Raw genomic sequence first — 14,702 nt, forward strand, 5'->3', positions numbered from 1 at the left:
TTGAAAATTAAAAATACTAAAAAACGATGGATGGTTGTGTTTGCACCAGACATGTACATAATTTTTTCTTGGCATTATTCCCCAAACGATATAGGAAAATAACCGTTATATAGCATTTGCATTGATTGTATTAAGTATTACAAGAAATCTAGAGACAATTTAAAGTATATGGGAGGATTGTGTGGGTCACATGCAAATACTGGACCATTTATATAAGAGACTTCTGTGGATTTTGATATTGTGGGGAAGATTCCTAGAATCAATACCGCATGGATACCAAGGTATGATATATTTCCTTATTGGCTGAGTTGTGAATTAAACATTTTCTGTAAGAGAGAGAGTCTATAAGATCTGTTCTTATTTTATAAAATAGAAGAAAGTTTTGTAGTAGTATATGGAATGATAGTCTTAGAATATTATATGGGTTAAATTTATACTGATTCATAGAATTAATCTGCCTAATTGGAACTCCCTCAGGAGCTGATAAGCACAAGCAACACAGCAGAGCCCATTAACTCCCATTTTAATCTAATTTTAATGTAAAAGTCAATGAGCAAATGGTGTTTACTTTATTGAATTTTGCTCTGCATCCTATATGACTGAAGTGAACTGCCTCAGGTGACAGAGATAGCCTGGGGTCAGTGAAGTTTTCCCTTGTGGTTTACTCTTATAGAGTGACATACAACACAATGAGAAGCAATGAAACATGATCACATACCCAGATTCTTCATTCATTCACTCTTGCTTTTACTTTAAAAAATCATTGTTTTTCACACCTGTAATCCCAGCACTTTGGGAGGCCGAGATGGGCAGATCACGAGGTCAGGAGTTCGAGACCAGCCTGACCAACATGGTGAAAAGCTGTCTCTACTATAAATACACAAATTAGCTGGGCACGGTGGCATGCGCCTGTAATCCCAGCTACTCAGGGGGCTGAGGGAGGAGAATTGCTTGAATCCGGCAGGCAGTGGTTGTAGTGAGCAGACATCGCACCACTGCACTCCAGCCGGGGCGACAGAGTGAGACTAAAAAAAAAAAAAAAAAAAATCATTGTTTTGATTCTGTACAGCAATCACGTTGACATCAACTAACATTTGTTGGAATGGTCCCCTTACTTATGATGCCAAGCACTGAAGAAAGAGACTGCTTAGATATAGGCTCTGCCTTCGTGTTGTTTACTGTCTAGTAGGAAAGGTAAACATAAATCAATCAGGTGAATGAATGTTATAGATACACTGATGACACTGATTGGGAAACGGAGAGTATAAAGGCAGGAGTAGTTAATCCCAAACTCTGAAGTATGAGAGTTAAGGAGTTTTGTGATCTTGCACCAGCCTAATTTCTCAGCTTCATCCTTTACTACTTTTCATAATCTTATATCCACTCCCCACAAATACACATATGTATTCTATATTGTATTAAACTGTATTAATTGCCACCCTGTATTAAATTATATTTTTCTGTACGTCCATGCACAGTCGTATTATTTTAAAATTCGGATGACTTGGTAGTAAGCCTAAACCTTGGCTAAGATTTAAATTTAATCATCAGAGGGGTGGAAAATAAACATCTCCTAGGCAATAGATTACTTCCTCACTGAGAATTTTGGAGGTCACATTTCTAAAGTGACTGCCTGATCAATACATGGTTTCTTGAACATGGCACTTGAGGGAGGAACCTAATGAACTCCATTTTATTTCCCAATCCAAAGAGCTGGCAAATATTTTCCCAGAGAGCTTTCTAAAAGTGAAGATCAAAAGTCTCCATCGTGATGAGCATAAGCACACTCATTCTTTTCTTTTCTTCTTCTTCTTCTTTTTTTTTTTTGAGATGTAATATCGCTCTGTTCCATACTCATTCTTAAGATAACATTTTCTCATACAAGACAATGGTGTGGATTGGTCTAAAAACAACATAGAAGTAGTTACCACCACACTTTTGACTCTTGCATCTGATGTGAACATGACTGAGAGGATCATGGCAACAATTTTACAACCTGGTCTCAAGAGACATGTTTTGCAGAAACATAGTCCCAGAGGAATGCATTTATAACCCTAGGCTTAAAAGTACCCCTATGACAGAAGAATTCAAGCCTGGCAAGTCTCCTTTCTACTCTTATTTCATTCATTTCTACAAGCGATTTTTGATCACTTGTGTTAGGTAGCATGGAGAAATAACTCAAGCAATCTTCGATCACCTATGTTTTAGGTGATGTGTAAAGAAGTAACCCAAGCTGCTTGCATTAACATGGATAGCTATTAAGCCGGTTTCCGCCTTCACTTACTGGGATAAGGTGGTGAAAGCCATGGTCAAGTTTCGGTAGTCAAGTCCACAGCTGATGTCTTAGGAGTGATGCATACACTACAGTTCTGACCATTTTTCTTGAGGGAGACAAACACTTTTACATCATTCCAGGAGGGTTTCTTTTAGACTACTATTGAATATGGTTCTGATACGAGATTTGTCAAAGGAAGCCAGCCTGGCTAAAATTTTCCATTATCTGAATCACTTCCTCCGAACATAATTTACAAAAAAAACAAAAAGAATTTTGACTCACTTTTAGTGATGACAGTGATATAGGACCAAACTTTACAAGGATTGGTAAAGATATCTCTTAAGTTGTGAAATAAAGAAAAATAGGTCAATACATATTTGCATTTTAGTTTGACTACATCCCGAGTTTCGAAGAAGTGGGAGACAAAGAGAAGGTAAGATTGATGGCTGATGCCAGAAATGGTTAGGAGGTTTTCTGAGGTCTGTCAGTATCATATTTATAGGGAATATTTAAGTCAGGGACAATTACTTAAATATTAATTTTTTTAAATAAAAGCAAAAGGATTTAACAAGAACTAAAACAATATACCCATACCACTTCCAACAGCTTGGAAGACTGCATCTTTGAGCCATACCTGGCAGGCTAGAATATATTTCTATGTTCTTCACATACCAAGGGGGTCTGATGAGGTGGGTATAGAGGAGGAAGAAGAAGTTTCATGGCCTTCAAAGTGGGCACAACCCTAGAATGTGGGGAAGAGGCCAGGAAAGAGCAGTATCTAGATGAAAGCTTGTACATTGACACAACGGAAAAGGTGAGCTTTCTGAAAAGTGAAGTATGTTAAGGTTGGGCTGGTTCGTAAATTTCAGTGATATACTCAAAGGATTTAAAAAGCAAGAAAAGTGGGCTCTAGGCTCTTTGTTATTTACATGACCTTGAGTAAGTCATTTAACCTTTGTAGAGCTCAATTTCCTCATCTATAAAATAACAAGATTGAATTCAATAATCTTTAAGGTCCCTTGAAGTCCTGACATCTATTAGATTAGAAGCATTAATACTTAAAAGGATTAAAAATATTATCTACCACTCCCCTTCTCTCCACCAAAAGCAAAGCAAATGAACAAAAGTGGACTATATCTCAATAGAAAGTCCTCATCTGGGTAGTGAGATTGATAAATACTTCATTCTCCTTGTCGTTAGAAAAAAAAGAAATCTCTATAGGATCAAATCCTTTAAGGTATGCCTTGGATTGGATTATCAAGCCAACTTAGCACTGCCTCTTTCCTGCCTCATGCCTCTGATCCCCTACCCTAATGAAAGACCTGAGGTTCTCCCATAGCATGGCCTTCTCCCTTACCTGCATGCCTTGGTGAACAACCTTCTGCCTGCCCACTCCTTGTACACACTTCAGGACTTGGCATAACAAAAGATTCACCAGAAAGTCTGACCTTCCAGACTTCTTATCCTTTCCACAAAAAAGCAAAGTCTTATTCAGCTGGCCATTTCTGACTACATCATTGTAATTTTAACTGTTTTCACCCTTCTCCCCTACTAGTCTGAAAAGCAAGGATCTTCTTATCTATCTTAGAATTTTAGAGATGAGCACTTTGCCTAGTACTGGGAGGTGCTCAATCAATGATGTTAATTAAATTAATGAATACATAATTAAACACTATTCAGGGAAAAAAATGCAGAGACAAAACAATGTCTTTAAAAGACAAGCCAGACACATGTCTGCTTCTTCTAATAGTCTATTTCAAAGACTGCTCTGTCACCTTCCCATTGGGAAGAGTCTAATGGCAGAGATAATACTAATCACTTCCCATTTGCATGCAATTGCCAATTTTCCCGAGCTGCATTTGGCTGGTAGCAATGGAGTCTAATCTGGTCCCATCCATTGGAGAGCATTCCATTGTAATAGCTATCTTAACATAAGTTGGGAATGTGTCACACACAAGCTACTTATTTCTGCATCATAAACTTCTAATGTTTCTTCAGGCTGATAGGGTTTTGTGTTTCCTGAAGTTGGGAGATTAGCCAAATATTCTTTTCTTCTTGTCAAGTTTTAGATTGCCCCCTCACCTTGTATCACCTTCCTGTCCCAGTGATCACTGGAAGTCTGGGATTGCTGGAGTTAACAGAACTTTTTTCCAAGATACTGTTTACTCCTTAAAACCAACTGTAAGTTACTAGATGTCGACTGAAGATAAGAGGTCAGCCATCCATGGAGTTTATGCCACAGGTAGTGTACAGGTCTCAATTTTGGGGCATGCTTAGATCAATGCGTACTATCACTCCCCACTTCAAAACCTGCCAATACTTCTCCCTCTAATTCTCTAGGGGCAGAGGGTGTAAGCACATGATGTGGCAGGAGATGGAGAGTAGCCCTCAGCACTGAGCTGCAAATGGCTAGGTATTGAGATGGGCCTGAGAACACAGAAATGAAAAGGACATGATGCTGAATCCCATGGAGTCCAGAATCTAATAAGGAGACAGATAATTAAATTGCAATACAGTGTGATAACTGCTAACATAGGGGCGAGCATATACTCTTTCATGCCATTTCTTATTTCCCTGGCACCTAAGTAGAGTGGAATACAGTGTGCGAAATGTATTCCCCTGCTCCCTTCAGCCAACAGACACATGAAAAAATGCTCATCATCACTGGCCATCAGGGAAATGCAAATCAAAACCACAATGAGATTCCATCTCACACCAGTTAGAATGGCGATCATTAAAAAGTCAGGAAACAACAGGTGCTGGAGAGGATGTGGAGAAATAGGAACACTTTTACACTGTTGGTGGGATTGTAGACTAATTCAACCATTATGGAAAACAGTATGGCGATTCCTCAAGGATCTAGAACTAGATGTACCTTATGACCCACCCATCCCATTACTGGGTATATACCCAAAGGATTATAAATCATGCTGCTATAAAGACACATGCACACGTATGTTTATTGCGGCACTATTCACAATAGCAAAGACCTGGAATCAACCCAAATGTCCATCAGTGACAGACTGGATTAAGAAAATGTGGCACATATACACCATGGAATACTATGCAGCCATAAAAAAGGATGAGTTTGCGTCCTTTGTAGGGACATGGATGCAGCTGGAAACCATCATTCTTAGCAAACTATCACAAGAACAGAAAACCAAACACCGCATGTTCTCACTCATAGGTGGGAACTGAACAATGAGATCACTCGGACTCGGGGAGGGGAACATCACACACCGGGGCCTATCATGGGGAGGGGGGAGGGGGGAGGGATTGCATTGGGAGTTATACCTGATGTAAATGACGAGTTGATGGGTGCTGACGAGTTGATGGGTGCAGCACAGCAACATGGCACAAGTATACATATGTAACAAACCTGCACGTTATGCACATGTACCCTAGAACTTAAAGTATAATAATAATAAAAGAAAAAAAAAAGAAAATCTACTAATTATTTGTTCCTTCAGAAGGCTGGGACCACACTGTTCTTTCATATCACTGGTTATGGTTATCAATCCAGGTCATATAGAGAGGAGAAAAGAGGTATGACATGGCTCTGGATTCATCACTAAGGAATTCACTCTCCATCTATGTGAAGGAAGAAACTCTCATGTCCTTGCCCTCAAAGGGCTCTTGGTCTGCTGGGGGAGAGAGAAATGTGACAGGTTTGCCCTCAAAACTTTCTAGATCCAGTAGGGCATAGTGAGGACAAGGTGAGGTCTGCACTAAAGTGCAATGTGTGTATGTGTGTGTGTGTGCACGCGCACACACGCGCATGCGTGTATGTGTGCATGTATGTGTTGGAGGGGTAGGGGGAGGGCAGAGGTTTCTCGAGCTATGAATTGGGCAGTGTATTAGTCCATTCTCACACTGCTATAAAACACTACCTGAGACTGGGTAGTTTATGAAGAAAAGACTCACAGTTCTGAAGGCTTTACAGGAAGCATGGCTGGGGAGGCCTCAGGAAACTTACAATCATTGTGGAAGGTGAAAAGGAAGCAAGTATGTCTTCACATGGCAGAGCAGGAGACACAGAGAGTGAAGTGGGAGGTGCAACACACTTTTCAGCAACCAGATCTCATGAGAACTCATTCACTATCATGAAAATAGCAAGGGGAATGTCTGCCCCCATGATCCAATCACCTGCCACCAGATCCCCCCTTCAAAATTGAGGATTACAATTCAACATGAGATTTGGGTAGGGATACAGAGCCATAACATATCATTTGGCCCTGCCAAAAACTTATGTCCTTCTCACATCTCAAAACACAATCATGTATTTCCAACAGTCTCCCAAAGTCTTAACTTATTCCAGCATTAACTCAGAAATCCAAGTTCAAATTCTCATCTGAGACAGGAAAATTTCCTTTTGCCTATGAGCCTGTAAAATCAAAAACAAATTAGTTACTTCCAAGATACAATAGGGAAATAGGCATTGGATAGATGCTCCCATTTCAAAAGAGAGAAATTGGCCAAAACAAAGGGGCTACAGGATCCATGCAAGTCCAAAACCCAGCAGGGCAGTCATTAAATCTTAAGCCTCAAAAATAGTCTCCTTTGACTCCATGTCTCACATCTAGGCCACACTGATGCAAGGGGTATGCTACCAAGGCCTTGGGAAGATTCACCCTTGTGGTGCCACAGGGTATGGGCCTTGTGGCTACTTTCACAGGCTGGCATTGAAAGCCTGTGGCTTTTCCATGCACACAGTGAAAGCTTCAAGCTGTCAGTGGATCTACCATTCTGGAATCTGGAGGATGATGGCTCTCTTCTCACAGCCCCACTAGGCAGTGCCCCAGTGAGGACTCTGTGTTGGGGTTCCAACCCCACATTTCCCTTCTGCACTCCCTTAGTAGAGGTTCTACATGAGGGCTCTGCCCCTGCAGCAGACCTCTGCCTGGACATTCAGGAATTTCCATACGTCCTCTGAAATCTAGGGAGAGGCTCCCAAGTCTCAGCTTTTACCCTCTGTGTATGCACAGGCTTAACACCACGTGGAAGCTGCCAAGGTTTATGGCTTGCACCCTCTGGAGCATTGGTCTGAGATGTATCCAGGGCCCTTTGAGCCATGGCTGGAGCTGGAGTGGCTGGGGCACAGGTAGCAGTGTCCTGAGGTTGTGCATGGCAGTGGGGCCCTGGGCCTAGCCCACAGAACCATTTTTCCCTCCTAGGCCTCTGGGCCTGTGATGGGAATGGCTACTGTGAAGGTCTCTGAAATGCCTTCCTGGCGTTTTCCCCATTGTCTTGGCTGTTAACCTTTGGCTCCTCTTTACTCTTGTAATTTTCTGCAGCTGGTTTTAATTTTTCCCCTGAAAATGGATTTTTCTTTTCTACCACATGGTCAGGTTGCAATTTTTCCAAACTTCTATATTCTGCTTCACTTTTAAATATAAGTTCCAGTTTCAGATAATCTCTTTGCTCATGAATATAAGCATATGCTGTTAGAAGAAGCAAGGCTACATCTTGAATGCTTTGTTATTTAGATTTCTTCACCCTAAATCAACTCTCTCAAGTTAAAAATTCCACAGATCTCTAGGGCAGGGGCATAGTGCCTCCATCCTTTTAGCTAATGCATAACAAAAGTGACTGCTGCTCCGGTTCCCAAAGTTTCTCATCCCTATCTGAGACTACCTCAGCCTGGATTTCATTGTCCATATCACTGTCAGCATTTTGATCACAACAGTTTAACAATACTCTAGGAAGTTCCAAGCTTTCCCTCAACTTGCCTTCTTCTGAGCCCTCCAAACTATTCCAACCTCTGCCTGCTACCCAGTTCCAAAGCTGCTTCCACATTTTCACATATCTTTATATTAATGCCCCACTTCCTGGTACCAATTTTCTGTATTAGTCTGTTCTTGCATTGCTCTAAAGAACTACCTGGAGGGGGTAACTTATAAAGAAAAGAGGTTTAGTTGACTCACAATTCTATAGACTGTACAGGAAGCATGGCTGGGGAGGCCTCAGGAAACTTACAATCATGGAAGAAGGTGAAGTAGAAGCAAGCACATCTTCACATGGTGGACAAGGAGAGAGAGAGAGAGACAGTAAAGAAGGAGGTGCTACTCTTTTAAACAACCAAATCTCATAAGAACTCACTCACTATCATGAGAACAGCAAGGGAGAAGTCTGCCCCCATGATCCAATCACCTCTCATCAAGCCCCTCCTCCAACATTGAGGATTACATTTCAACAAGATTTGGGTAGGGACAAAGAGCCAAACCATATCAGGAGGTGAATAAATGTTTACCAGGTTAACTGATAGACCAAAAAAAAAAAAATGATATTCTAGGAAGGATGGATCAGGAGGTCTAGGCCTGATGGCTCTAGCTGTTTATAATAGTGGAGATGTAGCTAAGTGGGCTAGTATTGCTTCAGAAAACACAAAATGTGAAATCACAGCAAATATATATGACAGGCATTAGCTCTCCAAAGGTCAGGGGTCCCCAGGAGGTCAAAGCACAGAGGTGGTAAATCCAGGCAGTCTTCACCTAAGAGATGGCACATGAAGCTGCAAGGCCTTAGGCACCAAAAAAGCCTGTAGAGTAAACATCTTACCTCTGCAGGAGTGGATGGTGACAAGGCAATGTAGAGACTTTAGGAGGCGTAGTCCCTGGGCACCCGGAGGGTGGAGGGTCACCCAGGAGCCTAGGGGTTATCAGCAGATATCCACACCTTTTGGCAGGTTAGGGAAAGATGTGAAGAGTCAGAGTTGAAATACTGAGAATGTGAAGGAAAATATTGCCGAGATCCACCAATAGGGTTAAGGGGACAGTTGCTCCAAATGCTGAAGGTTTCTGTGGCCTGCTTTGGCCAGGACTGGCTCAGGAGCTGCAGGAAAGCACTGGGAGACAAACATGTAGAGACATGGGGTGGCAGAGGCAGAACGGACCTTTCTTCTTGAGTCACCACCTTCATTGTGTTATTCTTTTTAGAAGACTTAGAATGAGTTCCTGATGCCTTGCCCTTTAAGCTCAAACTCCCCTGAGTGGCCAGCTGGGGCCTTCAGATTGGACCCATGTTTCCTCTACAGTCTTATTTCTCACTTTGAAAATAACATTTGAGAAATGTTCCCAGAGCACAGCGGACTCATTCCTACCTAGGATTTTGGTTTTCCCTTTGTTTTCACTTTAAATGGCTGGAATGACTTGCTCACTACTTATGTAAATGATATTCATTATTAAACAGCCAGTCAAGCCCTATGTCTCTCCTACTGTTTAGTTATTTTCTCTCAAGGATATCCAGACAAGTTTAGCCCATGTGGCCGGCATACATACTTCTCTTGTATGGAGACACACTATTTAACATGTAATTATTCCTAGATTGTTTAGAAGACGTTAGCTTTATCTCCTTAGATGGATAATAAGCTACTACAATAACAAGGAAATGAAATAATACTTAGGAAACAAAAGTTTCCTTTACTCCGCATATTCTCAGCCATTCCCTAGTACTTGACACAACACTGAAGAACCATATGGGGCTAAATACAGCCATATAAATTGGCCAGATAATTGAAGTAGTTTAGAGACATAGATTTGAGTTCCACCAGACACTTAATAACTTATATTTGGCTGAAAAATGTGTAGGTCCTCCTTTCCATTCTAACCACTTACATCAGTTCTCATGGTTTACCATGAAGTGTTTCTTTTTTAAATCCACCATGATCACTTTTCACATTTCCTATTATATTTCATGTGAGTTTTTGGGCTTTCTACCACCACTATCAACAAATTTGGAGTAGAGGAAGGCCAGAAGCAGTGATGGGTAATAAGCATAAAGTTTTTTTCTTCTTTGTAGTTCAAAGTATTTGCTCTATTGTGTTATGCAACTTGGACCTCAAAAGCCATTTGGGAGGCTGAGCATTTTAAAATCATTCTCGGCTGCTTTGCAGACACCACCAACACTGATAGCCCCGTACTGTCAGCCATGATCTACCCCACCATATTCTTCCACATCACTGTCAATGGCAAGCACTTGGGCCGTGTCGCCTTAGAACTGTTTGCAGTCAAGGTTCAGAAGACAGCAGAAAACTTTTATGCTCTGAGCACTGGACAGAAAGGATTTGGTTATAAGGGTTCCAGCTTTCACATAATTATTTCAGGGTTTATGTGTCAGGGTGCTGACTTCAAATACCATAATGGCACTGGTGGCAAGTCCATCTATGGGGAGAAATTTGATAACAAGAACTTCATCCTGAAGCATACAGGTCCTAGCATCGTGTCCATGGCAATGCTGGACCCAACACAAATGGTTCCCAGTTTTTCATCTGCACCGCCAAGACTGAGTGGTTGGAGGGCAAGCATGTGGTCTTTGGCAAGGTGAAAGAAGGCATAAATATTGTGGACTCCATGGAATGCTTTGGGTCCAGGAATGGCAAGACCAGCAAGAAGATCACCATTGCTGACTGTGGACAATTCCAACAAGTTTGACTTGTGTTTTACCTTAACCACCAGACCATTCCTTTGTAGCTCAGGAGAGCACCCCTCCACCCCATTTGTTTGCAGTATTCTATAATCTTTGTGCTCTCATTCCCTTTGGGTTCCATGTTTTCCTTATTCCCTTCCACGCCTAACTGTATTGCAGACTTAAGTTTATGATTATGAAAAAAATTAAATAATAACAGCAGCAAAAATCGTTCTCATTTTTGATCTGAGTGCTGAGGCTGTCTGCAAATGAGTGAGAGAAAAAAATTGCTGTATGCTCATTCCAAGTAGAAATGAAAGGTCTATCAATAACCATGATGGTTTTTGGAAGGCTCAGGTCACGTTGTTTGGGTGATCATAGTCACTCTGCTCAGCTCTGTAATTTCACCAGTCTTGATACATATGTTACTACAACTTCTGTTTTATAGAAGAATTCTAAAGTGCCTCCGCATTGCCTGTGACGCGGGGAACAAAAAACAAAAGGTGGAACTTTGGCGGAGGTTACAGCTGTGGTGTATCAGTCACATTCACCAAATGTCATCATGGGTTGGAGCTGTCAGCTCACAGTCCTTTTGAGGGTGTGAGAAGTAGAGGTCTGGGGTGGGCAGGCCTCCTGTAGATTCTACCCACAGCGTCCTGGCTTTGTGACTGAGAGCAAATCACTTAACCTTTCTGCCAGTTTATTCATCAGTACAATGCAAGGTGCTAATAACACCCACTTTGCAAGATAATTTATATTTGTATATGGCCTAACACAACATCAGGCACTAGTAGACACCCAGTAGCTGTGGCTATAATTATTAATTCAAAGAATATAGTTCATAGGGCTAAGATGAAAAGAATATAATATTGAGGAAAGAACAAAGACTTTGGAGCAAAATCTGGTTTTCAATTCTAGTTCTTCTGCTTGTTATCAGCAAAGGTTGGTAAATTATACATTAACTCTAGGTTTCAGTTTCCTCATATGTGAAATGAGGGTAGTAAGAGTACCAACCTTAAAGGACTATCAGGGCAAATTTAAAGAGCAAAACATGTAAAATCCCACGAAGAGTTCCTGGCATATTGGTAATCATATAATGAATAGTAACTTGTTATTTCACATTCAGATCTTAAAGAAAAAATAATATTTCTAAGCCCATTTTTCTATGATGAATCCAGGGAATCAAAGGTGAATGTTCTTCTTACAGAGGAGGGTGAGAATTTTATCAGCGATATACTAACAAATGTTTAAAAATTAGCTAACTATACCCACCTCCTCACTAGTTAAGTCCTAATCTGTAGTGTTTGCTGATTTCCATGGTATAAACACTACCAATGTGATGTCAGTGAACACAGAGCCGACAGCAGACGTTAACAAGCTGCCACTGGATGTTTTTCATCTTCCTGAACCCACATAATACACGAGAGCTACAAAATCACATTATCTAGGTTGCATCATGTGACACACTGATAATATATATTTATATAAAGTCTATGACTGAGAATTCCAACTGCGGTGTGGTAGTCACAGGCCTGGGAATCAAGTCTTAAATTTTTGGGAATGCAGTGACCTTGGAAAAGTCACTTAACCCCTTTAAGACTCAACGAAGTCTGAAGCCTAGAGCGTTTCTAAGACCCTTTCCAACTCTAAAAGCCAACAATCAATAATTCTAAGGATACAGCTTTCCTTTGCTTATTCCTAGGTCACGAGTCTTTTTAATCTACAGACAAAATGGACAGAATGGATTTTAGCAAGCTGTGTAGGAAAAAATAAAAGTCTTTTATCTTTATAGATCCTGGTGAATATTTGTTCCCTGTGAAAGGGATTTTATTGACCATTACAAAAGTACGTTCTGAAAAGAGCCTCACCAGTGATTAGAAATTTGAATCAAGTAGGTCTTATCTTCTTTTCATGCTTGTCATGTGATTTCATGAAATAATACAACACAGGGAAGGAGTTTAAAGAGCATAAAGTGCTGCCCACTGTTAAGGTGCTAACTTAAACAGGTCTTTTCTACATTGCAAAAATGCAGCTATGCTAAAATAAAAGTAAGTTTAATTATCTTTTAAAAGTCTACTTCAAGCTGCACTGTGTGCTGTTTGCAATATCTGGCCACAAACTAAATGATTTCATGCAATATCTGGCCACAAAATAAATGATTTCAGAAGAAATGATGCGTATTTTAAATAATTAATGATCAACACATGACTATGAGTAATATACAAGTCTGTTGCTTTGCAAGAAATGTTTGTTAATGTATGAAATTAAAACTTACTATAAGTCAGTTTTATTTTGTTTTGCATAAGAATCATTCTATCAAATGTATTCTAAATATCAGGTATTTAGAATACAACAGAACGGAGAGAAAATGTTAATTGAAACATATAAAAAATTGTCTTTGATATAAACTTTATTATTAAGTAGTTTATCTAGCTAAGACATTTAATTATACTAGAAACCCATCAATGATTTTTGTTTCCTTTTTGCAACGGCAATGCTCAAAAGCATTATTTTGGAAACACCAAAACAATCCACTGATTTTGTTATTTCAGAGTAACAGTTTGTTCATTCAGTGAATTATCTATCAACAGTTAGAATTGAACTAACTAGATTATTTTACTTGCTATCCATCCATTCCACAAATATCTATTGAGCACCTACCTATGTAGGACACTTTTAGACATTGTGGGGATATAGAAATGGATCAGATTGCATCCTGTAATAGGTTCGATGCTGGCCTCCACAAAAGATATGTGCAAGTCCTAATTCCCAAAGCCTTATTTGGAAAAAGTTCCTTACACATATAATTAAGAATCTTAAGATGAAGAAATACTTCTGGATTATCAAGATAAGCCTAATTCCAAGAACAAATGAGGCAACATAGCTACAGAGGCAGAGATTGGAGTGATGATGTGGCCATAAATCAAGAAATACCCACAGCTACCAGAAACTAGAAGAGAAAGGAAATTAATTTTATCCTAGAATTTTCACAGGGAATGCAACTCTACCAATATCTTGATTTTGAACTTCTGGCCTCCAGAACTATGACAATAAATTTCTGTTGCTTAAGCCACCAAAAGTGTGGTAATAAGTTACGGCAGCCTCAGGAAACTAATGAAGATCCAGTCTCCAAATAAGATAACATATTTCTTTGTATATTATATTGTTGTTCAATGCAATAAGATTGGTTATAATAGGAATTTGGAGAAAGAAGAGATTTCTTTCTATTGAGGGGTATCAGGACATAGTTACTAAAGGAGGAAGGATTTGAGAATTCTCTTAAAATGAACAGAATTGTGATTTAGAAAGATCGGGCTTATGATGATGGTGCTGGAGGTTGGTGCGTCTGGGATTGTTGAGTAGATGTGTTTTGGGAAGAGGTAGAGGTGGGTGGTGAATTCCAGGCACAAGGAAACTTACAATTAAAGGTCCATAGGCTGTCAGTTGGGAGACCTATCCGGAGAAGAGGGCAGAGTTCAATTAATTTGTGAATGGAAGAGCCACAGATAAGACACACAAGAAATGGCCTTGTGTGCCCAGTTAGAGTGTGAATTTCATTTTATAATCTATAGAAAATAAGGTGTTTTTTAGGCAGGAGGATGACAAGGTAAGATCTGTGTTCAGGAAAAATCTCTGGCCGTGGTATAATTTAGAGAAGAAAGGTACTGAAGGTAGGGAGAGACAGGTTAGGAGGAGATAATACTATTGCAAGAAACTAGGGTGTTTAATTTTGTCTCCTCAAAATTCATATGTTGAAGTCCTAACCCCAGTATGTATGTCAGAATGTGACTATCGAGAGATAGCATCTTTTAAGTGATAATTAAGGTAAAATGACATCATATGAATGGGCTCTAATTCAATATGACTGATATCTTTTATAAAAAAGAAGAGATTAGGAAACAGACAACACATAGACCAAGGGGTGACCATGTGAGGACATGGAGAGTAGGCTGGCATCTGCAAGCCAAGAAGAGAGACCTCAAAGAAACCAAACCCACTTACAACTTGATCTTGAACTTCTAGC

This window comes from Theropithecus gelada, chromosome 2 (assembly GCF_003255815.1).
Source record: "Theropithecus gelada isolate Dixy chromosome 2, Tgel_1.0, whole genome shotgun sequence".
Classification (NCBI taxonomy): domain Eukaryota; kingdom Metazoa; phylum Chordata; class Mammalia; order Primates; family Cercopithecidae; genus Theropithecus; species Theropithecus gelada.